This window comes from Uloborus diversus, chromosome 5 (assembly GCF_026930045.1).
Source record: "Uloborus diversus isolate 005 chromosome 5, Udiv.v.3.1, whole genome shotgun sequence".
Taxonomy (NCBI): Eukaryota; Metazoa; Arthropoda; class Arachnida; order Araneae; family Uloboridae; genus Uloborus; species Uloborus diversus.
Genome location: NC_072735.1, coordinates 154,791,589 through 154,818,827, shown reverse-complemented (window position 1 = coordinate 154,818,827; position 27,239 = coordinate 154,791,589).

The following is a 27,239-nucleotide window of genomic DNA, read 5'->3' as shown; positions in this document are numbered from 1 at the left end:
TTTACCACCTGAGTCTAGGTATAAATATTCTGAAAAGATTACAGTTCAAAATAAAACTGTACCGCGTCATTTTTCAAAAAATCACTAAGGTTCAAAAATTAAAAAAAAAAAAAACGAATACTAAATAATTTTTAGAAGTAGAAAATTATAATTGACTCAGAACTTCTAACATCATTGTTGATATAATGATATGATACTGGCACAGAGATATTCTGTTGTCACAGGAAAAACTGCATTAGATCTTTTAAAAACCTACACTAATAGACAATTAGTTTTTTAGTTTGTATTTACTAAAAGACAATTAGTAACAGTTAAAAATTATAGCTAAAAAATACTCTTTTTTTCGAAACGGGAATGTAGTAATCGTTAAGTTGAAAATGAAAGTTTTCTTCTCTATTCTTTTAGTTTTAAAACACAGAAAACTCTTGAGAATAATGTTTTTTTTTTCTGTTTTCTTTTTGTCTGTGTTGGCGGCCCTAAAAATGCTTAAAGCGTATCGTCTAAATATGAGACAGACATTTATGCGAAAAAATGCTACTTAAAAAAGGTTTTTCAAGTCCAAAAAACACCCTTTTAATGTTTTGCAAATATCTTGCCATTATGTGGTTTCAGTTAATTATAAAAACCCTAAAGGAACTCCTAATCAAAACAATTAATCTGGAAATGCAGACAAAACTGATTTTTTTTTAATGCACTCAGATTTAAATTGACTTTGATAGACTCGATTTTTCAAAGACTTTTATTTTTAAAAGACTTTAGCTTGGGAATGTGAGACAGATTCCTTCAAAACATGATTTAAACAATCTCAAATGATTATCGTAAACTAATTTTAAATGTTAACAACTATACCGTGTGCGTAATGTAACACGGATATGAAAACAATTTCTTTAAATATTGTATTTATTCCTTGTTTTTTAAATGGGAAAACATTGCCATTTTGTGGAAAGAAACGGTACCGTTTGCACTTTATCCAGTAAATATTTGCTCTTTAAATTTAACTTCATACCTTTGGCACGATTTTGCAAAACATGGATAATATTTTTTTATTCTTAAGAACCTTGACGGACAGTTTAAACACAAAATTGTCTAAATCAAAGAAATCGTTTCACTTTCAAAACAAATAAAAAATTTAAATTATGCACTCTGCATCCACTGATCATTACTGAAATAAAAAGATCAGAATTTATTATCCTTTCAAGTGAAAATTACAATTGAAATTTCAAAACGCCCCATTTATTATATTTCTGTAATTTACATTCATTTCACTCGTGGAATGAAAAGGAATATTTTCAGAAAAAGGTCGTACATTAAATTAAATTAAAACGATCGATATTTTCTCCCAAGTAGACTACTAAATTAAGAAAATAAACCATTTTGAAAAAAGAATTAAGGAAGAGTATTTTTTCGAACTTTTTAAAAGCATGAATGTAATGTTTTTTTCTTTCATTTTCAAAATTTTAGAACGATGTATTTTGTCATACGTTTCAGTAGGAAACATTTTTTTTTCATAATGCTTTAGCTTGCGAGAAAAAAAAACCTTCTAAAAAAACTTAGATGAATGGAAAAACTTAAAAGAAATTTCCGAACGGAGAATTCAACTAAAATTTAAATTTATATATAAGGAATTTTATTACTAATTAATTTGTATGAATGGATGGATGCTTTTTACTCTTTAACACAAAAACTTACATAATGGATTTTAATGAAGCTTATTCATCAGAATAACACAAAGGCTAAGATTTATAAGATATTGTCTGTATTGTTTTCTTAAATATGTAAGTGTGAGTAGTCACACTTACATATTTTATAGATATAAGTGTCAAATTGGTAGGGGGAAAATAGTCTTAAAATGTGCAAGCGATCCTTATATCAAATAAAATTCGTTTATCGAATTTTTTTTAATTTAAATTGCGTTACGTGATTAAGTTAATTGTTTTTTCTCCTGTTGATAGGATTTTCCATTTGCTCTATACATAATGTGTTTTTTAATTACGCTTTTTTTTTCGAAGAAAAGAGGAGAGAGCGGGTTACTTGTTCAAACGTTTTGTGTTAAAAAGATTGGGTTGCTGATTGAGTGAAGTTTGCTTCACTCGCTAATCGACTGGTTTACAGTAGCTTGGTCGTTTGGGGGGAGAGGCGATAAACAATGACGTTGATGAATTTTAACACTTAAAAGCAACAATTTAATCTTTTTTATTTCTTCTAGGAAGTATTTTAAATTCCAAAGAAGCTTTCATTGTTTTTTTTTTCTATTTTACGGTGTTGGAGGGTAGGGGGAATTTTTATGTATTAAACGGAAATTCTTTAAATTCTAAGCGCAAGGGTATCTGTGCAGGTACATGTAGTTCAATATAAAATTCTTCAAATGTTTCTAAACTAGATAAATTTAGTACATAGGCTTAGATATACTAAAACGTTTTCAGATAATTTTATCTTTGAATGACTTCATTTAAGGCAGATAGAAGCAAAGGAATGTAAATGGACTATTTAAAGTTTCTAGTAAAACGCTTTTAAAATTTAGATGCTAGGTAGGCTTTCATTGGTTTTTTCCCTCAATCATGCTGTGTATCAGAACCTAGCAGGGCTATATTACCATTTCGTGACCTAAAACAGTGGAAAGGTTTTTCCTACCATTTGTACTGCTTATATCCAAATTTATAATTTTGGCACTCGCATCCCATTGCTTCTCACTGCCTCATTTATTAGATTCGATTATGCACATAAAGGTAAAACAAAATTTTTTAATAGTTTCGCTTATTGAACACATTTTGTGAATTGCTATTTAAGGGAGTAGATAGTTGAAATAACTTTTTTTTTTTTACATCGTCCCAATTAATACGCTAAGATGTTAATTAGATAATGGAATTTTAAAATCGTTGTAAAAATGTAATGATCTACTTTTCAAGAATATACTAATAAGAGAACTAAGATAACAAAGTGAAAAATGTCATAGATAATCTAGAAAATTAAACAAGAGTAAGAAAAAGCTTTAATGTATGCAATAAATTTTATCTGTTTGGGTATGTCTTTTTTTAGCAGGTTTACTAAAACAAATGTGCATGAAATAAATCTTGTATGAATAATTTGGTAACACGCACATTGCTTCTTAATTTTATAAAATATTAAAACAAAGATGAAGAAAAAAGTTATTTAGTAATTTATTAATACGTCAAAAGTTATTTTCCAGGATTACTTCTGTTTTACAGCACAGTGTAAAAATATTCAGAATCCCAACTTTTAAATCGTTAGTATACAAAAAAAAAAAAAAAAAAAAAAAAAAAAACTGACTGACCGACAGAGGAAAATAGTTCGTAAATACAAGCCCTTGTTAACATGTCATAAAAGTTCCTAACCGCATTAAGGGAATGCAGTTCTCCTCAAAGAGTATCAGCTCTGCTACAATGTACCTTGCAACATGGCTTCCATCTTATGAGGTACTGGATAGACCTGAATTACCAGCGGTTGCTCTAGCAAGCCATTTGTTAAATTAGTGCGTTTTAGAATTTCATTACTTAGGAACTTATAATTTCATTCAAACTTAAAAATATTTTTTTTAATGTGAAGTTTAATGATAAATAAGAAAAAAACATAAATACCCTTAAAGATTTTCATTAATGACGTCATTTACTTTCAACTAATTTGGACCCCTCCTTCATGTGCTACAAAGTGTCACTCTTCACTGTCACCACTTATCCCTTTGTGGTTTTTTATAAGCATATTGTTACAGAAAATACGTTTTGTGCTGCTTCGTATTAACCCCTCCCTTAGAGTGGCTCAAGAAAACTTTTTTTCAGCTAGAATCCAGGACACCCCCTATTTTTTTAGACTTACTAATAGTATTATGCTGTAAAAGTTTTAGCTTCATACTCAAATTTTTAAGAGGGTGTTCAATGACCCCTCAATTTATCATTAGCCGTAGCATAGAAAATGTCACAAATTTAGAAACATTTAATTTCACCAGTTGTTTTTTTTTTTTTTTTTTGTAAATAATTATTTTATTGCAATGTACATGCATATTACTTGTGTACATTATAATTTGTTGCATTGTTTTTTTCAGTTCCATGTTTTTCCCCCCTCCCCATACTGATGAAGTTTAGGGGTGGGGGTTGAGCACCCTCTTTCAGTTGAAATATGAAGCTAAAATTCTTCCAGTGTATTGCTATCCTCAAGTCTAAAAATATTGAGGGGTGGCCTGGTATCTAGGATAAACTTTTCTTTTTTACATGTATTTTGAACCACCCTACCCTCCCTCCTTCTATTTACAAACTGTCTTAACTTTACGTGAAAGCGTAACACTATTTGGGAACAACCCTTTAAGCTGAAATATGCAACAAAAATAAATATAAATATTTATTTTGCTATTCTCTGCTTATCTATAATTTTAATAAAGGAACTGTTGTAATACAGTTTTAAACACGAAACATTGTCCTTAGAGTTTCTCCGAAATAAGGCAGAGAGAAGCAAAAAATGTACGTGCGAAAATTAAAAATTTAAAGATTTGGACATTACTAGTACAAATGGTAGGTGAACCTTTCCTCTGTCTTTGGGCAAGAGATAGAACTAGTAGCCTTGGAAGGTACTGTTTTACAGCGTAATTCAGAAAAACGTTTCATAGTATATCTCTTTGCTTCTCACAGTCTCGTATGATATTCTTACTAGACTAGTTCTCTGATAGAAGTTGTGAACAAGTAAGGTGTGAGTATTTAGCATATCATCGATAATTCACTTGATATTCGGGATGGATTTGTTTTCCTTTACTTACATGTGTTAACAGTACCGTAAACCGGGGCTACTTGAGCCTCCAGAGGCTACTTGAACCCATGAGAAAATGTGTTTAAAATCCGTCCTGGTCAAAACTCAATGTATAGACTTAAAAAACCTTCCCCATGACAAATTGTCCAAATAGTTGTTTTTAGTGTCTGCAAACTTCCACATGTAAGTTCGTGGAAACATCTCATACATAATCAAGGTAAAGATAGATTTATGTTTGCATACTATTTCTTAATAAAATAACAGTATTTTAAGTTTAAAGCTATATAATTAAAACAGTAACTAATATAAGTTAGTAAAAGTGCACTGGTTGCGTTAAAATGGTACTACTTGAACCCAGCGTTCAAGCATCTCCGGACCACACTTCATCACTAAATTATGTTAAGTAAGGTTTGTAATATTTTAAAATAAAGAGGTTAGTTACTATTTATACCCGTTTATTTGCAGATCTGGTGATACAAAAAGGGTCCAAAAGTAAAAGAGAACCCTTTGAAGCAGGAAATATAAGGATTATACATACGAAAAATTACAATTGCGTCCAGATTCAATTAATCTAGGAGAAATGTCTTAGAGAGTGGCATCAGCCCATTTTGACTTAAGTATATCAAGTCTAAAAAGGAAATTGAAAGCTCGTTCACAAAACAAGCTTGGGCATCCTGTAGTATTTGTAACGAGGAAGAGCAGGTATAAAATAATATCAGAAGCAGGAATTAAACGAAATCAGAGAAAATAAATCCACCCAAGCCGTTAAAGAGAGGAATTTTCAATCTTTCTAATGTTTCAATAATGAGCATTTCAGTTGGTTTAATCTGTAGTTAGATGAAATTTCTATTAGAGAAATTATTTTTGCCTAAAAATATGTTTTTATGTATACGTTGAATTTTTATTTAATTTATATAAAGAATTTGGCATCTATATAAATAGTTTCCTCACTAGAATGTACGTTTTGAGTGTTCTTTTAAAATCATTGGTCTTTCGTGTTACCACAACCTGTTTTACAGTTTATTTTTGTTGATTTTCTGAGTTGGATCAAGTAGCCCCAGAACGGGCTACTTGAACCCAATTTTCAAAAATGGGAAAAAAAATAGAAAGTGTTAAAATTTTGTTGTTTAAAAATGGTTTAAGGTGGTAGCATAACGTTTGAAAAGTGATCAAAACAAGGTTATAAGTGCCCGTTATGTGTTTAACCAAAACACCAGTGGAAAACACACAAACAATATGAGATTTCGGGTCCAAGTGGCCCCCGTTTACAGTATTTTTAGTTTCAACCGTTATTTCTTTTTTATCCTTTTCGAAAAAGGGATCAAGTTCAATACACATAAATTAAAAATGGTCCAAGTGACGAGTGCTTAGAATTCGATAGCACATACCGCAACCGGTGGCTAACCGGTGACTAACCAAAGCGTTCTAATAGAGTCACCGGTTAAATGGTTGTTTCCGTAGTCGTTCTAAAAGCTTCACCGGTAGATCCACTGGCCGACCGCAATTTAAGCTACTTGATTGGTTGATTGAACCACGTGACATTTTTGACCAATAAGTTTTTTACGTGCGCATTATTCGTCTGCGCAAGTAACCGGAGATCAAGCGAAAGCAATCGGTGAATAACCGGTTAATAACCGCTGATGTCATTAGCTGTCACATGATTAACAGACCGGGAGCGCTACGCGAACGAAACCTCAGTAGTCATAAATTTCTTTAAAAATATACCTTGCCTGAGAAATGTGTTTTTAGTATATTGTAATAAATGGGATGTTACTTTGAACTTACTAGTAATATTAAATTTTTTTTTCGCAAAAAAAGTTGTTTTCAAAAACTTTTTACAAAGTGTGCACTACAGCTGGACATGGCAGGAGAAGGAAAAATAACTACTGTCCTCCTCTGAAAAGTTGAACTAAGGCCTTGAGCAAGTCCATTTCTTTCAAAGTAGAGCAATCAATAAGAAAAGGAATTGTTAGGTTAGAGTTGGCTACCATTGCGACCTTTTTATTGGCGAGACAATCCTGTACCGCTTACTACATCTTACCTGAACTATATTGTTCGCCAAATGGGCAACAACACTGCAAACTAAATCCGCAAATTCTTCAGTTTTTTTTTCACCCCTGTTTTAACAAATGGAATTGTTATTTCGGTCGGGCAGCGGAACTCAACTTGCCAGAGGTGGACAGTACATGTATATCCAATATTTTGGCATCATAATGTTTACTTGAAAAAAAAAAAACATATGAGGCAGTTAGAAGCAAAAAGATGTAAGTGCCATAATTAAAACTTTGGAGACTACCAGTATAATTGGTAAACAAACCTCCCTTATGTCTTGTGGAAATAGATAGTACTAGTAGCTCTGTTAGGTGCTGTTATTCATCATAATTTAGAAAAACTTTTCAATGAAAGTCTACCTAAGACCGGAACTTAAAACGCGTTTTACTTAAAACTTGAAAATGTCCATTTAAATCCCTTTGCCTTTCACTGCCTCATACGTTCACAGTTAAATAATTCGGTAAGTTGCAATGTTTTTAATATAACCTACATCATATTATGAACCACATAACAGAAGAAAAAAACAAACAAATACACAATTAAATAAGTGAATGTGTCTTAGCGCAATGCTATTTCAATAACCCTCTTTCTGTATGCACCCAGCATTTCACTTAGTTTCTAAAAGAACGCTAATTTCAGGGCGAAAAAAGTGCGTTGATGCATAATCGTTTGAAAAGTAGTCACGGTTATAACTCTTTTCCGTCTTTTCTTTCACCAATAATGGTCGCGTCGCGGTATAATCGTCTTCTTTTGTCACGGGATAAATCGAGTTTGAAGCATGCTGGGGGGAATAAAAGACATCAGGCATACATGCAAGATTGAATAATACTCAAGATCCTGTAACAATGACGACGCGAAGGAAGTTCTAACAATTTCTGGAATCGATAAATTCCAGTATTTTCTTTTCGCAGTGCCGGAATTAGAAAAAAATAAGGTGGAGTTATTACTTCACCAACTTAAATAAATATAAATGAATTATTAAAAATATCATAGCGTGATTTTAAGCTAAACAATGTTTTTTAATCATAAACAATATAAACACGCAAAATTAAATCGAGTACTTGTGTAACCCAGTCTATATTTTTTTGATTAATGCAATTAATACAGTAAATGTTTCGTGAATGTTCATTTTCAATTTATAAAATAGATATTTTTACACATAAATAAGAATTTAAGATACAGTGAGAACTCTGTAAGTTGACCACCTGCGGTGCACTACTTTAGTGGTCAACTTAAACAGGTGGTCAACTTAGAGGTTGATTTATATGATAAAGGGCTAATTCCGCGCCTGAAAAAAAGGTCAACTTAGACAGGTGGTCAGCTTACAATGGTGATCAACTTCACAGGTTTTACTGTACTCTTAACTGATTACTACAACAACTTTGTAACAAAGTATATTTTAAAAAAGGACGCAGTAGAGAAAACCACTTAAAAGCAATTAATATATATCCGAATTAAATTCCGCATGAATTTATCACAGACATAATTGGCGTAAACATTGCTAGTAAATTTTTCACATTTAATACGAGAGATTTTGATTTTTGGACTTTGCTCCAACTAGGATTTGGCTTCTGGTTGATAATGAGCCTTCCTATATATAAATACGGTTTCTCAATAAATTAAAAACGCTATCTATAGGCTGGTCCTTTTAGTAATTAAGAAAATTAGAAAATATTTTGAAATTTAGGCATTGAAGTTTAGGTTCATAACAATTGAACTGCACTCTCAAAAATAAAGGTTTTAAATCAATCAGGACCACGCATTAGTTTTCCTGTATTAAGCAGCACTCGATACATACATTCGGACTGTAAACTATTTTTTTATTTATTTATTTATTGTTGAAACACACGACACAAAATGGATAAATAAATCTGATTCAAGACACTTTCTCTTTTCTTAAAAGTGATATTAGTCCTCACTTTTGGCAATGCTTGTTAAGTGCTTGAAATTAAACTGAAAATTACAGAAGAAGTAATTTTGGCAAACTGTCTTTGAATTGCAAAGGTTCCGCCCTAACTGTATGGAAATGTCACGTCGTCAGTTTCAGTAGCCTTTAAGTTTTATTTTCATTATATCACACACATCCTTCAAAAAGATTCATAGAAATGGGCACTAATGTAAATACTCCCTTAATATTTAAGAAATTAAAAACAAAAAAACATATTCAAAAAATGTTTGACAGTTATACTATTTTTACCCGACTGCGCGTGCGCGACGCAGAGGAGGGTAATGTGTTTGAGTCTATGTTTGTATGTTTGTTTCTATGTGGCGTTGTACAGGGTTAACCCGTTGGCCGATTTTGATAAATCTTACGTCAGTCGATTTGTCTTAACCTTGGGAGTGTCACTAAAAACGTGACATTAATCGAAATTCACAATATCCACAATCAGTCGCCATATTGTTAGTTCAGTGTTGTGTCGCACGCTACCTGCGTGTTACACAGCGTGCGACAAATGCAGGTAGCGTTTTCACTGCCTGAATTTTTTGTTTACTAAGTCTACCAATTCGATTTTCATCTCTAACATTTTGCATTTGTTTTTGTCGCGATTCAGGAGACTGAGTTTCGCGATGTGTATTCTCTTGAAGGGCTTTTTTAGTTTTCGGAGAAAGATTTGACTGACGGGAATTTTCCGTGCTGTCAATATAGCTGTAATTGACTTAAGTTCACGCGTTTTTGCTAACAGTCAAGCATATGTAACTTTAAGCCGAGTAAGGTCCCTAGAGGGACACTAGTAAACGGTAGTTTACACCACCTCAAGTTACTTAATAATCTTCACGATATAAACTTTCTCAATAAAATGACAAGATTACGAGAATTTTCCGTCTTATGATCATAACTAAGTCAATGAAAATTAATTAAAAAGGGTAAAATAAAAAAAATAATTTTGAATAAAAAACAAGAAACCTGACTGCGTAAAAACCAAAAAAAAAAAAAAAAAACTAAAAATAAAAAACTGTAACCCCAGTAGTTTAGAATTTTATTAATTATTATTAAATAACTACTGCAGTGAAATGGTTTTAGAATCGATACACACCCCATAAGACAAATCATAAGTTCAAAAGCAGAATAAAAGGATCAACAGTCGGGGCCCATTCAAATTTTACGGGTTTCCTTAACTAGTAAAAAAGGAATGGGGCCCCGACTGTTGATCCTTCTGTTCTGCTTTTGAATTTATGATTTGTCTTATGCGTGTATGGATAATAAAACTTTTATTGGAGTAGTTATTCATTAATACTTAATAAAATTCTAAACAACTGGCCTTATATTTGGTTCGTTTTAGTTTTTCTTTTTTTATTTGCGCAGTCGGGTTTTTGGTTTTTATTTAATAATATTTTTTTGTTCTATCCGAATAAAAATCTTTGTTTCATTCATTTACAAAAAATACTGTGATAAGAAAAAAAAAAGCGAAAGTGTTCAACAATAACTGGACTGAATAATTACTTTTTAAGGCCTTAAAAGTGTTGGTTTTGATATTTCATGTTAGTAAATGTTCTTTAATGAGTACTTAAGTACGTCTTGAAACTGTCTAGACAGTTCAAATGGAAGATACTTGTAAAAGATGAAGAAACTTGTAATTTATAGCACGAGTGTGTTCATGAGAATGATTAAAATTTAAGGAGACAGATTAAGAGTATTTGCTCCTAACAATTAACATTCTACAAACTTCCCGTTGATGCAAGGCAACGTGATATGGGACAAAAAACACGATTGCGAATTAAATCGGCGCTTTGCTTTTCAAAGGCGTAATTTAAAATGTGTTTAATATTTCTTTATTTTACTTAATTAAAAAATATATACTCTTCAGATGTTTCGTTTAATATAATACGATAAAACTGAAAATCATAATTTAACTTAAAACATCTGATTTAATTAGATTTTAAATCATATATGCGACCTTTTTTTTTAATTTTATTTATTTTGACTTTTGTGTAGTTATTTGTTGTGTATTCCATCGAGCTAAGCACAAAAGTTGTGAGTGCAGCTCAGTGTGCTCAAATTGAGATGTTTGCTGTTTTAAGTTTTACACCATTGTATATTTCGTTTAAATGCCTTGTTTTAATAATTTTAAAATCTAAATTACCCTTTCACAAATAACGTTAAGTATAGTACAAATTACTACAAAGTGATAATAAATCAATTTGTTAAAAAAGTGCAGATATTATTTTTGTACTAACTAAAACTTTTTTAGACCTATATTTAAAAAGTTTAAATTATAGCATATACCCAAGTACTAAGCGCATTTTTCCATTAAAATAGTCTTGTAGATAGCGGAACATGTACAATAGATAATATGCACCGCCTTCATAATGTTCTGAGTTTATATTGGTTCGACGTGGCATTGTTTTCCCAGTTTATAACCCATCTCAAATTCCATATGCTGTACTCCTATATGTAGATGTTGTCGTTTGCTGTATGATGATGCTTAAACGTTCCCCTTTTTTTCTGCATTAGTGACAAAAGGGACAAACAACGCCATGGTTCAATAAGTTACTGCTCTATAGGGCAGGAATACATGAGATATCCCGCCAGCTCAGTCAATTCCAGCAGATTACTGCAGTTTTGTACTTATTAGCACTCATCAGCACGGCATAGGAGTGACTGAGCTGGAGGTGAAATACCTCTTAAGGAAGCCAAGAGTGCCAAACAAACTGGTTGCATCCCGTTGATGCAATGCAACACGTTGCATTGCATCAACGGGAAGTTTGTAGAGTGTTAATTGTTAGGAGCAAATACTCTTAATCTGTCTCCTTAAATTTTAATCATTCTCATGAACACACTCGTGTTATAAATTACAAGTTTCTTCATCTTTTACAAGTACCTTCCATTTGAACTGTCTAGACAGTTTCAAGACGTACTTAAGTACTCATAAAAGAACATTTACATAATACAGAATTAGCACTGACCAGACGAGTGACCCTATAGTTAGGTTGTAACTTACTGAATATACCTGCCTTGCCTTCAATATTCGAGTTAAAACCAACCATTGTTTCGGTCACTCGTCTGGTCAGTGCTAATTCTGTATTAGCTACACTGTAAAAAAAAAATTGTTGTTTTTAAAGTAATATACTGTATTTTCCTACAGTTTAATACTGCTTTGCTAAATAACAGAGAAAAACCGTAAAACTATTTTAAATTGCGCAAAACGATGCGCAAAAGGTGTTTCCTTTCATACGGGAAGATAAACGAATGAATTCGAGGTATCGACAGCCATGTTAATAATTTTTCGAAGGTGTGCTGAGACAGGACTGATCAGCTATAATTCAAGTTAAAGGTAAATAATAGTTATATTATTCATTCCCTTTTCCTCAAAATGTAGTTTTCTTTATCATCGATAATGTATGTAAAATAATAGTGTGTATTTTGAAATCATAATTCGTATTCCAATATTCGTTGATGTTGACTTTGCAGTTTCTTTTAGTTGCTAAGTTGTAGCGATTGCTTTATAGCAAAACTCCGAGTAGTTGTGATCCTGAATATTTTACTACACGTATGATAGTTTTTAAACATTTTCTGAAATTTAAATTTGATTTAAAAATAAATCAATTCCTTTCTTGATCGTATTTAAAGTTATTAGAACATTAGACTTTGTTTACGATTATATTTTGTGTTATATAGGATGTGAGTACTTAAAATTTAAATTCTAATGTTTTCTAGTAAATTTTTAGCGTATCGCGATTGACTTCTTTCTTCTTTTTTTCTTTTTCTTTCTTATGTTCAGTTTTAAATTCTTTGACAGTTTGCATTTAAATATTTTATTGATAAACTTTACGCTATAGTGTAAGTAACTTTTATATCCTGTACATAATTCGATGAATAAAATGTAAATAAATAAAATAACGTTACCGACATGCAAACAGTTTCAAGTTTACTGATATTTTTTGTTGAAGAATTTGCCCCTCTGGATATACAATACTCTGATGTTTGAACGACTCAAAATTCTCTGAAATCTGGAGCCAGCTTTCATACTTATCGAACAAAACTAAAATAACAATAATTAAAAAAATCATCAATGAAGCACTCAAAAAAAAAAAAAAAAAAAACTAATAAAAAAATAAGCATTTTTAGATACAAACACGAAACCCTTGTGTCTTAAAAGTTTTATATTTGCGTTAGTAGGAAATTAAAGTTTTACTTCGGGAAAAATGCACTAGTACCATTGAAACTTGTGAACCTAAAAATAATTTTAGAAACTATATTCAAAGGCACTCGATGGGAGGTCACGGGAAGTCTCTATAACCTCCCCAAAATTGCCATATTGGGAAAATTTTGTCTTGCGATTCGGCAAATTTGGGGACAATTGTAATGTTGCAATTTTGGAATTCTCGAAAGTCCAAAATTTATTAGATATTGTACTTAATTGTGCGTACTTAATGTGTGCATGCACCAGTATTTTATTAATCGGCAAGTATGTAAGTTCCGTTCGACAAATTGAGATTATACGCCTTCTAATATATTTAAATTCAGGCCGTACCTGGCTGTATTTTATAATTTTCAGCTTTTCCTTTCTGATCTCTCAGTGTTGCGTTCTCGTCAAAATTACAGTTTTTTAATTTAAAGTAGAAAATTTACATTATTAGGCATTGTTTGTCATAGTTTGACATCATCTACATTTCTGAATGAGCAGAATTTGAAACTCTTGTAACCTTGAACTCGTCAGTTTCCTTACATTTTAACTTTAAGAACCCTTTGAGTCTTAAAGTTTGGGGTCAACGTGTTTATGCTGAAGAAAAAACTATATGATAAATACTGAAAAGTGTGATTCTGTACTTCACTGTCTTTCACTGCATATAAAAAGTAAAATTATGTAAGAGTGTTATCCGTGTAAAATGGAAAAATCGGGAAATTTCGTTTAAACCTGTAACGGAGATTCAAGCCAAAGCCGGGTAAGATCTTTTGCATTTAAATGCGATGGGTTCCTTAGCAGTTGAGTTCTTTAGGGGGGAAGGGGATTATTTTCACAATAATAGACAATTTTTCAAAAAAGTGAGGTTTTCGAATATTTTGTCAGGTTTCAAAAAAAGAACAGAGATTTGCGGGAAAGATCCGATTACGGAAAGGAAATTCTGAACTCCCGGTTTGAAATTTACCTTAGCGACCAAAGCATAAGAATCGAAAAAACCAACAAATCCTCCAGTTAACAAAGTAGCATCATAGAACACTATAACTCAACATTAATGAATGGAATTAGGACACTTTTAAATTAATCGGGTTTGCCTAAGCTGTTTTAAGCCGAATCACCTTTGTGCTTCCACTACCACTACTTACGGACTAGAGCAGTTTTAAAAAGAAAAACCAAAACCTTTTTTGAGCTATTTGAGGGAAGAAAGCCATCTATTAAACACTCCTGTGTTTTTGGCTGTATTTCGTGTATTGGAATTCCAAAACAGAAAATAAATTGGATATGAAAGCTAAACAGGTAGTCATGGTAGGATATGCGTTTCATACGAAAGGTTATAGAATTTGGGATCCCGAAAATAGCGAAGTGACAGAAACTCTGTTTAATTTGATGAACATAAATTCTGGGCGGGGAAAAAAAACAGGAACGGGAAACAGATATATAGAGTTTTATTTCACTTCTGAGTAAATCTGAAGTAGCAGAAGAATATCCTGAAAATCATAAAATAGCATGTTGTGAGAATTAAATGGGTTAAAGAAATACCAAGGCAAAGTATATATTGACACGACGGTTCTAATGTCCGAATCGCGAAGCCGAGGTTTATTGTTGTGAAAATAACATTGAATATGACCTAAAATATTTTGATTTCACTTGTGATGATAATTCAAGAAAAGTATCAGATGCTGATGAAGATAGGGGGGATAATTCAAGTAAGCTAGAAGCTAACATTTCCGAAGATGTAATTCCTTCAAATTTGAAACAAAGTTTGAGAACGCCAGAAAGTAAAGATTGGCAAAACGCAACAGAACAGATGAGAAGAACGAAATAATTCGCTTCAAGGCCAGACTGGAAATTTTAGGTAACCACCAGCTATGGGGGGGGGGGATACTTTTCGCTAGTGTTCTGTCCAGTAATTTCCTTTCCTTTGGTTGAGGCTTTCTTTTCAATTTTTGTGTATAAGCTACATAGGGTCCATTTCCAAGCAAAGGTTTGCAATGCGTACCTATATGCGGATTTAAAGTAGGAGATTTGTAAGACAGCCGAAGGGTTTGACGATCCCTGAAATCTAAATTTTGTCTGTAAATTGAATAAATCATTGTTATTCTGATACAGATTACGCCTCAAATCACGACGACCGGATTCCAATGCCGGGGGGGGGGGGAGCGCTTGTAGTGTTTTTGGATAGGGTACGAATAATATGGTGTACATTCAAACAAAAATGCGTAGCACTGTCAACGATGGAAGTGAACTATATTTCAATTAGTGAGCAATCTAAGGAAGTTATATGGATCAAAAAAAATTTAAATGAATTAATTGGCCACGAAAAGAGTTCTAAATTTTAGATTGATTAATAGTACTCTGCACTGTGACAATCTAGTTGCGATCAATTTTTCTAGTTCTGCAATAGAAAATTGCAGAACTAAGCAGATTAATGTGGGGTACCATTTCCTAAGGAATTCGATTGACAAAAATGAATTTGAAATTAAATTTGTTGAGAAACTAAAAATAATTTAGCTGATTGTTTCACAAAACCTTTCTGTAGGGAAAATTTACGTAAAGCTTGAATTGCAATGACATATTTTTCTAGAGTTTTTTTTTCTGAAATGTTTCAATTATTCCATTATGTTTAAGCTATAATTTGTGCACACAATCGGATGGCCTGTAATATATATAGAAGGGGGGTATTTGCTAGCGAATATTTTGTTCCTGTCACTGCAGCGCACGAAAAAAAAAAACAATCGTAGTTGATTTCATTTTGAATTTATGCCCGGTGATATGGTTGCGGTTAGGTATTTCGGAAAATTTTAAACTATAAATTTCATTCTAGCCGCCTGAATTTACTTCATTTAAATTTATTCACTAATGCAATATCATTTCTTTCAGTTTAGTGGTGTGCAAATGTAAAGAACTACGTAACTTGTGACCAGAACTGAATGGCACTCTTTATCAAGATGGCAATTCGCATTTGTGTTCCGCTTGGAATTTCAAAGAAGTCTCTAGTCTGAACGATGTTACGATGATTCACTTTGTGACATGAATGCCGGCAACGGAAAACGGAAGTTTTTAAGTATGTCTTTTCACTTATATTTTTGTGTTTTCGGATGTAATTTGTAATCACCAATGCTTTTGAGTTTTCGAGCGTTCTTAGCCACTGAAGCCTATCCTACGGTCTGCGTGCCGTATTGGGCCCCTGAAGCTGATTTTTGTGGCCCGTTGTCAGGTTCTATGTTACAATCAAAAACTATGCATTGGAACAAGATAAACTAAATTTTATTTTATTTTGATTGAAATGTGATCGGTCATACAATTCATTTAAGTCTGATTTTTTTTAATTTGTAATTTAATATTAGATTTTACGGGTAGTTGAATATTATCAATTCAAGAATCACCGGAATATAGAAATTTCTGTTGATAGGGCTAAATTAGACGTACATTTCTTTCATTATTTTTTAAAAAATTTTTCCAGTAAATTTTGAAACACTGATTCTTTGTTTTTACATGTTATTAAAATAGAAGGAATCAAAACAGCATGCTAAAAGTACGATGTATTACAGCGTATGAAACTTTCTTTGCATATTCAGACTTGTGTGATACTTATCAAACAAAAATATAGATTATTTTTATTGTAATGTAAATAAAAAGCAGTTATTTTGTAAATGTGAGCATGTTTAAATCTACAGTTAAAAGTAGTGCGGTCTTCTGGCAAAGCATTTTCAAGAAGGGTAGCATTGTTTACAACAAAGACGGCGGGCCAAATGTGGACTTACAATTTCTCAATGATTAGAACTGGCCCGTGCCAGATTTACTCTTTTTTGACATGTGTAACGATTTATTATTTTGTTAAAAACTTTCATCTTTTCTGACCGATTTTCATTTTTTACTGAATTGACTTGAACTAAGCCATCTTGATTTTGGGAGTATAGAATTGTTTCTTCCGGGTTTCAGGTAAACTCTGAAAAACTTAAAGATAAATTGTCTAAATCCTCTCAAAAGAAGTGCCCCTTAAAAAAAGTCGCTGGTGGCTTAAATAGGGACATCGATAGCTGTTGAAAACGGGGTTCGAAACGGGGGGCGTCCCCATTTTGAAAGACGTAGAATATACATGAAACATTTTAAATTATGCTTAAATATTAAGAGATATATAAGATAGAACGTTCTTATGGTATTATTTTATTTCAACTCAAATGACTCTTTTATTTGATTCCTTAGTACTTAAGAAAAAGCTCCAAAAAATTAAATTTTAATAATATAATAACACAATTATATGGAATAAAATGCATGAAAAAAAAATATTTTAAAAATTTAGTTATATATTTGACATTAAGTACAGTCAGAGTTCTAAATAATTATTTTACGTCACACTTTGTTTCATATTCAGATTTCAATAACGGGCAGCTGTCAAAGAAAAAGAAGATGACGCTGGTATCAGTTGAACATTACTCGAGCTGTTAACAAGTGTTGGAAAGGAATATGGGTTACCAAAAAAAAAAAAGAAAGAAAGAAAGAAAAACCATCTATATATGGTTTTCAGTGCTACTATAGCAACTCAGGGGGGGGGGGGAGATTAAAAGAGGCTAGATACAGTATTCATTGTTTTAAATGAATACCTAAATATTTCCCAATTGGTTGTCCTAAATGTCGACCTTGCTCCATTTTCAAAAAAAATAATTCTCTACCTCATCCTAATTATTGTTTTGAAGTAAACATATTTCAATCCGATAATATAGAGCCTATTATAAGAAGAAACTAGTTTCAAGTTTTATCACCCTAAAAACATTTTTATTTTTTCTTTAGGCCAAGATGTTAGCTTTCCCATTTTGGACAACTTTCCGTTGCTTTTTTTTTTTTTGAATTCTTGGCTTATAAAAGGAGTTATTCTCTCGATCACTTCAGTTAGCTGATCGAAAAAAATAAATATTATTCTTAATCAACAGTCTCATATGTAATTACAAAATCCTTCAAAAATTACGAAAATTACAAGGATTTTTTTTTTTAATTGCATTTTAGAAAGCATTATAAGTGCATTTCTTTACATGGAAGAGAAAATGTAAGATATTATCTTTCTTTTTTGAGTTCTTATGTGAAGTATCCAGATTAGGTCTACTTTAATTAGAGATTAATAACCACCGACCGTTTCGCTTGCAAATTGCTGCCAAAAAGTTTTTTTCTCCTTAAAACAACATATTTAGCGCTTAACTGATTCCTTAAATAAACGGTTCAATTACAATTCAGGTATATGTTGAGCGGTTTCAAAATAAAATCAACTCCCAAGGCAATTGCAGATGATTCAGTCATAATTTTAATCATTTTAGGGCGTATTTTTATACCTACGTAATTTGATTTTCCATGTATGTTTTTTGGTGTCTACAAGTTTTATGAGATTCTAACAATTTTTATTTTGACAGATACTTTCATAATATAAGTTCTAATGATGGCAACTAAGTCGGCAAAGATGTCAAAAAGAAGAACCAAGTTCGTGATGTTAAAATGTTGATCTTGAAAAAATTAGCATTCGATTTTAAATGAATTTCTTCAATTCATCTGTAAAAATGACTAATCTATATTTATAGGTAATGTATACGAAATAAAATAATTTGGCAATTTTTTAATGGTGTGAATGTTTCGTTTTTTCTCATGAAAACAGTATAACAGAATATAAAGTTACATAATTTTTGGAGTTGTAAAACAAAGTTTTAACTTTTAATACAAGTGCTCATAAACGTAACAGATTTTATTATACCGAGTGAAAAATTGTTTCTGTTTAGTAGCTTTGGAAATTTGAACCGTCACATATTTATTGTTTTCATGTATTTAAACTTTAAATGCTTAATAGGATAAATTATTATCTAATCTAGAATAATCAGTTTACAATAATAACCATTCTGTTCATTCTAAATATTGAATACTGCTCATATCGTGTGAAATAAAGTTAGTTTGTCAGTAGTACTTTTCAAATAAAGTATAGGTTTAAGTGCAACTTATAACATTAAAAAAAGAGAAAAATCATGAAAATAATGTTTTACCCGAATTAAAATAAATCCACATAATTGCATGCATAAACTTTTATTAAACTTAAAGGTATAAATGGATTGCATGCTGCAAAACATTTCCCACATTATGCTGCACATTTTAGCAACACAATAATGCTGGAAGTGAAAAAAGTACTTTTAATGAAGATACGATGTAGTATTTTCAGTTATAGATAAAAAACCTCATTTTTACTACCTTCTTTTATCAAAAAGTTTTGTTTTATGAAAAGGCAATAACTGTTCTTAAAATAAAGCTTCAGACAATATTTTGCAATTTCCTTTTATTTGTAAATTTTTAAGTTAGCAATAGAGCTAAAAGTTTTTGTAGAAATGAAAATGCGCCACTTTTTCTTCTTTAACAGGTGTTTATAAAATATAGAGATTGGGGGGGGGGGGGGCATTGATTTATTTTATGTACAATGAAATTAATATCAATAAAACATAGATTTAGCAGCAGTTAACTATTTTTATGTAAAACTCTTTTATATTTATTTACTTGTCGCTTTTCATAGCCTAAAACATTCTTTTTGTTGTTGAAAAACTTTAGAAAAGGAACAGATTTCGTATGTTGGCTAATTTCTACAACGTACATACAGAATCAATTGCTTTACTTTTCTATATTGTTCTTCAGCTGTAAAAGCAGTGATTTCGGCTATGAAAAGAGACAACGATACATTTTGCATAAAAATTGATAACTATTTATTTTATGGTTTACTGCTGTTAATTTTACTGTACAAATCATTTATAAAACCGTATGCTACTGCTGCTTTTATGGCGTAATTCAGCTGATTCCGCAGCATAATACTGCTAACTTAACAGTTTGATACTGTTAATTTTGCAGGGCAATTCCGTTAAAAAACAGTATATTACTGCAAATTTTACAGTTTAGAACTGCAAATTTTACAGTTTTTCTTTGGAATGTGAGCTGCCAGTATTATACTGTAAAAACAACAGTTTATTTTTTGCAGTGTACCAGTTTGTTTGGCACTCTTGGCTACCTTAAGAGGTATTCCACCTCCAGCTCAGTCACTCCTATGCCGGGCTGATGAGTGCTAATAAGCACGAAACTGCTATCCTCGGCTGGAATTGACTGTGCTGGCGGTGTATTTCATGAACGCCATGGTTCTTCCTTCCCCGTGTAATATCTTACGAATGTCCCCCACCAGTTAGTCTAAACATAGTTTTATGCACCCACTGTTAGAAATACGCTGTATTTCAGTTGTCTTAGAACTGAGTAATCAGGTATAGGTTATTATACACTAGAAAAAATTGGACATGCATCGTAATTCGTTGTAGTCAAATTTTATACCAGCGTTTAAGCTTATGTGGAAGTTACTCTTCAAGTGGTGATGGAAGCCAAAGTTTTGTAAAATCGTACTTAAAGAAGAGGGGAAAGGCAACATTGACTGTTGTTGGGGCAAACTTAACCTGGTAGCACTGTGAAGGCTACGCAGATCCTATTCATAGCATTATGATGCTACCAGGCTAGATTTGTCCCAATTATAGTGTTGAGTATTTGGTGATAGGGATGGAATGCAGCATTGATCAAAAATATTACTCTTATTCCCAGTAGAGACTGAAAATTAGTCTCTGTTACAATAAAAGAAAACTTAAAAGGGGAGAAAACGAAATTTTCTGCATTCCTAGAAAGATGATCGTTGTACTAAATTCACTGAATAACTAATATATCGACCCTTCTAATCTAATTTGAAACATATAACCTATAGCTTATGACTACGATTACGCTTATGACTACGATTACGCATTGTCGTTATTTTTTTCGTTTTATACGCTTCCTCTTGCATTTGGATAGCAGATGGATCAAGATTGTTTGGTATCGCTTTTCCAGGTACTTGATGAGTACAGATGACTTGATGTAAAAATCTGCAACGATGAAATTTCCGGTATTGTATTTCTTACAGGGATTGTGATTTATTTCTCGTTATGATGAAGTAAAGCATGATTTTTGTTTTAATTTTAAAAAGTTTACACTTCAAGGTACGTAGTAATGTGTATATTTTTATCTTAAGTTATTTTTTTATTATTATTAATTGTACCACAAGTTGGAAGTGGTGGTGTGAGATGTGCATGCATCCGAGACCTGTCCTTTTTTTTAAGTAATCCGAATGCGAAACATTAATCAAGAATCGCCGACGAAACAAAAAATCCTTCCGAGTTTAAGCGAAACATAAAGATGCAAGGAATATGTTCTTCGCTGTTAAACATTTATGTTCCTTTTCTGTCTTTTTGTTAAATTACGAATTGCTTATTCTTTTCACTTGCAGTTGAATGACGTCCGAGTCTGCGTGCTTTGATTTTATTTTCATATGCTTATAATACAGGCGTCTGAGTACTTCGAATTTAAATTATTTACAAACAATCATATTTTCTATGCTTATAATGTAGGTTTACATGTGTCTCGGAATTGACTTATTTATAAACGATGTTCTCGATTTTAAAATCATTTTTACGCGAACAGTAACCAGCACACAGCAGCCAGCACATAACATCCAGCTCATGGCATTGATTTGAATTCTGACGCCTTAATTAAAATTATAGTTGCGATGAAAGCCATAAGTAGAAACAAGAAACTCACAAACAGGGTCCTATCGCAATTCGTGATTGCGAAAAACATAATTTGAACTCAAGTTCTCAAAACACAAACTATTAAAAGCGTTTTTAGTTAATAACTAATAATTTTATGTTTTACAACTATCACTATTTTCTTTTTACAGCTTTAACTGTAATTCAAAGAATTGTTCCATATTTTAAATATAAAGTAACCCCCCCCCCCACAAATGAATTTTTATATTGTACCTACATTTCCTACGTACTATCATCGTAGGTAATCAGAACATAATATTAATTTTCTAAGCTCTGCTTCATGAATGCGAGCAGTTAACCATAAAATACTGCACATAATCTACATAACCTTGTGATTGCCTATCTCAAATAAGTACACAGTTTCGCACGCACGTCAATACGAGCTCTCTATTATAGGTCTCCGCAACCTTAAATTCCAAAGACCTCTCACAACACCTGGCACCTAGTCAGGCAAATGACTCATATGTCTCAATTCTAAGAGACTTAATTACAATAGTTTCCACCACGAGACATCGTAGATTGAAGGTTCATCACTATGGAGTTAAGTTTGGATGGAGTTTCCACGCTTGATACTGGAAATTGGGGAAATTTTAAAGAGGAGAGTCAGTAATTGGTACTGGTATTTCGATTAAACAGATATATCAGGTGGAGTGGACAGTAGGGCAGTGACAATTATCTTAGGCTATTCTAGGGGAACTAAGCATTTTCCATTGAGGTGAAATGCGAATTGAACTTCTATTTGTACAATCAACGGATAAATCATTTCTTAATGAATTATAGTGCTGTGATAGAATTTAATTTCATAATAGTATTTTGAAAATTAATGCCTTTTGTGTGTTCTGCCAAGTTGAATAAAAGAAGGATTTTTAAACATATTTTGTTCAAAAAATTTGATTATATGACAGTATTAGCTGCGTTGAAGTCGATGCACGGCCAATTTCTAAAAAAAAAGTTATGTCAAATGACATAGTATGCTCAACATACAATCTTAAAAAAAGAAAACAAATGTCTTGAAAAAAATGAGATACGGAGAAAAACCTATTGTGAGTTCCTGATTAGCAAAGAACTTGTCTACCACATTTGCCATTCAACGTAAAATGGATTGTATAAGAAGACCCTCCTTTGGAAATTTCTTTCCCCCTGCCTTATACAGGAATGGAGAATTCATGAGCACCACAGGATCTCGGATCAAAATTAAAAAGAAAACGAACGGAAACCGTGGGCTTGCATGTTTGCGTGTGTGTTTGTTTTTATTTTATGGCATGAACGGAAATATATACTGAATTGTAGAATAATAAATCTTTACTAATAATAAAGCTAGGTGCCGTGGTAGCCCGATCGGTAGAGTGTCGGATTCGGGGCCGGAGGGTCCTGAGTTCGAACCTCGATGGTCGAAGACCCACCGTCGTCATTAAAGGGGATTGGGCGACGTTAAATATGCTCATGGTCTCAATGCCCTCCAAGTGAAACGATACCTCTGGGGGTGCTAGCACCAGGTAGCTATTAACTCCTGAACTAGTTCTAAATTCTCATTAACTGTTCGATCCGGTGATGGTGCTGCCATCTATCGGTATATAAAATAATGGAGGCAAGGCACTTAGTATGCAATCCTCGACATAAATATAGTTGTAGTCAGTTGTGACTCTGAATAGGAATAGGAATAATAAAGCTGAAAATCTGTGTGTTTGGATCTCTGGATCTATGTCTGTTACGCGCATAGCGCCAAGACCGTTCGGAAAATTTTCATGAAATTTGGCAACAAATTAGTTCGTAGCATAGAAGTGAGCACCTTTAAGTGATTTTTTCAAAAAATCGATTTTGTTCTTGCTCTATTCCAATTTTAAAAACAATTTACCGAGCAAATTAGCGTAACGTGGACGAACAAATTACCATAACGTAGACTAGGAAATTACCATAAGCTGGACGAGCAAACAACAGTATGCGACCATGGGCCAGCAAATTAACATGGCAAATTGGCGAGAAATTAATCATCCGTTATTTGTAAATATACAGGCAAACCAAATGACCTTTTAATTTTCTACTACGAGCAAAGCCGTGAGGGTACCACTAGTATAGAAAATATCTTAGGATACAATAAATTAAATTAAATGTCTTTCAAGATAACAAGCAACGTTTCACGCGTGTCTTTTCTTTTTCTTTTTTATAATAAATATGTTTATATGCGCAAAGTTATTATTTTTTTGTCACACATAGAACATTTTACGTACAACGAATTGTTACGTAAAACGTAAAATCAAATTTTCCAAGGAAAAAAGAACTTCAAACAGACAAATAAAACATGATTTTCATATGTTTTTACAATTACTTGTGGTGATATAACATTTTACACTCAAAATGTAAGACCATTTGTACAAGTATTGAAACATCCCTTTATGTTTCCACTGAAGACAAAATGCTTTGAAGTTCATAAAGACGGTACCGTTTATCATAATAACGGATCATCTATCTACTATAATATTAAAATCTGTTCGCGTCCGTCTGTCTGTCTGTCTGTCTGAAGATCGATCTTCTCGAGATCCGCTGCGAATCGAGAGTTACCGATCAATTTGAAATTTTCCAAAGAAAACAATAGAACCAATGTCGTAACTGTACGACTTTAATTAGCGGAGATATTAATTAAAACGTTAATTAACATAACGTTATACAGGAATTTTCATTTCTTTCTGTTGCCGTTTTGCGTATGTTTAAGCAAATAAAATTCTAATAATTGTTTTAAAAGATATTTTTTTGGCTGCTGTCCAAATCTTAAAACAACGTTTTCTTCTAGGATTTCATTTTAAATTAGTTTAAAATTGGTTGCCCTATTCGGACATAGCCTTTATTTTATCGTCTGTCTTTTTTTTTATTTTTTACACTCAACGTTCTTAACTCTTTTCAGCATATGAAAGTTGTTTCTTTAGCTATGTTTATTGATTGTGGTGTAAGTTTATCATTCACCGGCCTCATATTTTGGTACATTTAGGATGTGCGACTAATTATGTTTATTTTGTTGGACTTTTTCCCGTCACATGGGTGAGTTTTCGAATTGTAATAACTCTCTTTTTCCTTCTGTTTCTATTTTTAAAATACAGTTTATATCGTTAAAAGAACATGTTAAATTAAGATTGTTTGGATTTCTTTGTGAAACAAAGTTGAACAAAAAAGATTGTTTTCAAAGATTTTAACAAAAGCTAAATGAATCTGATGATTTGGTATTAAATTAATGCTTATTCGTAGTTATTTAGTCTTGGTGCATTAGTTTCACGTAATCAGCCAAAAAGTGTGTGTCATTCTATGTAAAAAGCTGATTGTAGTTGTACATAAATAGTTCAGATATAGTCTATCAGATGTAATTCATTTTAACGTGAGCACAGATTATAGTTGATAATGCATATACTTTCATCTTTTGTGCTAATTGAAAATACTCATAACTTGTATCATTGATAACTATGATTAACGTTAAAGATATTTTTGACAAAAATATGCTCTACTGGTGTTTTGCAAAACCTTGCATTACGCGTATTTATTTACTCCTTAGCGCTCTAGAAACTGATGTCATAGTAATACAAAAACTCATTTGGACATCTCTTTCATTTTTTAAGTAGCCCGTGCAACGCCGGCACGCAGCTAGTTTATGTTATAAAAGTTGGGAAGTAACGCATATCCTAGAAATTTTACATTCACATTCAATTTCTAATGCCCGTGTTGCGCCATTTGCAGACAAAACTCCTAAATTCATCAGTAGTTAAGAGTTTTATTTTTATGCTTCAAATTTTAAATAAGTTTTTATAGCACCAAAATTCATTTGCTTTAAGTATTAAAAAATGTCTTTATACATTTTAATACGCGCTAGCTTTTTAACTGCCTGTAAATATTATACATAAGTTCCTTTTTCGCATAGTTCAAACTAAGGCATTGTGGCATGAAATGTAATTTTATGTACGTCGTTGCGTCAAGACTTTTTTTTTAATAATTGCGAAAAGGAAGTTGAGGCCACGTTACAGTACATACCAGCTTAATGACTTTAAAAAGAAAATAAGCTATGTAAACAGATATATTTCGACTAAAAAGAGTGTCTATTTATTTATTTATTTATTTTTTTTTTTTTGGATTTGAAGTTATATATCTTCTTTTCCAATTTAAGCGATTCCAATGTCCAATAAAAATGTCTTATGTCATTATCATCATCAAACGTACAACTATACGCCACGTAGTGCAACGTTATATACCAGAAGGCTGTATTGTTTAGTGGAAATTATATGTTGGTCTCTCTTGATCTGGAAATGAGGTAAATAAATTTGTTTCCAACATTATAAAAGTGAAAGAAAAAAATATTGCTTACGGTAAATTTTAAAATTAAATAGTACCTTTATAATATTTATGTAAGTCAAATTGTTTTTTTCTTAAAACGAATAGGTCGGGGACGGGCCTCTAGTATATAATATAAACGTTTTGTCATGCATATTAAAAAAATGTAGCTGTTAAAACTGGATTAAATTATGAGGACAACGAGCAATTTGCTCTGAAAAACCCTAGCAATCAATAATTTCGCCCTTTTTATTCAATCACTGTCATTAGTCTTGATGTCATGGAAGTTGAAGAACAATTTTGAAAAATTTTATCCCTTCTTTTTCGATGGAGAAAATACGTTCTTGCCTGTTGACATTGAATGCCATTTTTTCATACTTCAGGTGCCAGAATTCCTCACTAATTTCACATTAAACTTAGAGTGAGCCTTTTTTCGGGCCAGCAGAGCAATTTCACGGAAAATGGAGTTTTAAAAAACATAAGGGTTGAGGTTTAAGCAACATGCAATTAGGCATTATCCTGCTGAAAAAAAATGTTTAAAATATTAATTAACGTTGGTTTTTGGTTTTAAAAAATACTGTTCAGTACATCAACATCGCTCTCAGAATTCATTCTGCCATGCAGAAAAAACATTGGTATAGTTTCCGTCCATAGCGATACTTCCACAGACCATTACTGAGCCGCCTCCAAATGTAAGGGTTGAGATTCTTTTTCCCTTAAGAGACCGTACCAGTAGTAGCAAAAACCATCTAGTCCATCCTAAGTAAACTTTTTCGTATCAGAAAAATTTACACTGTCCCACTTTTTACCCATAATAACGCAATTTCGGCAACGCTCAACCCTTGATTTCTTATGATATTTTTTTTTTTTGAGTCAGTCGTGACATTAGTTGCATATCATGAATTTTTTCCTTTTTTGTAAAACACGTTGAACAGTTCGAAAACTGCATTGTAAATTGAATTCCTATCTAATATTTCTTAATGTTTGTCTTTTGGAACAAGTTCGTTTTTTTAGCATGTGATTCATACGTACAGAAAAAGATTTTCTACCTGTTTGTCTTTATGTTCCTTATTTGCCGGGAGTTTTGAGAAAGCTGTAAATGACCGATTTTTATCTATTTGGATTTGTTGCTATTTGACGTACAGTAAGACGCGAAGTTTTTCAAGCAACCACGTTTGTTTTCACTAATTCTTTAAGTTTAGTACCTAACAGCATGTCTTTAAAAATAGGATGTGACGCCCCTAATCGTTTACTGAGCATTTTATATTGTTATGCAGTGCAGTGTGTAGAACAAAAAACAAACAAGCTTTGCTTTTTAGAACACACAAATCTAGGGGTCCTGAGAATTATGTCCAAATAACAGGGATGCACAAAT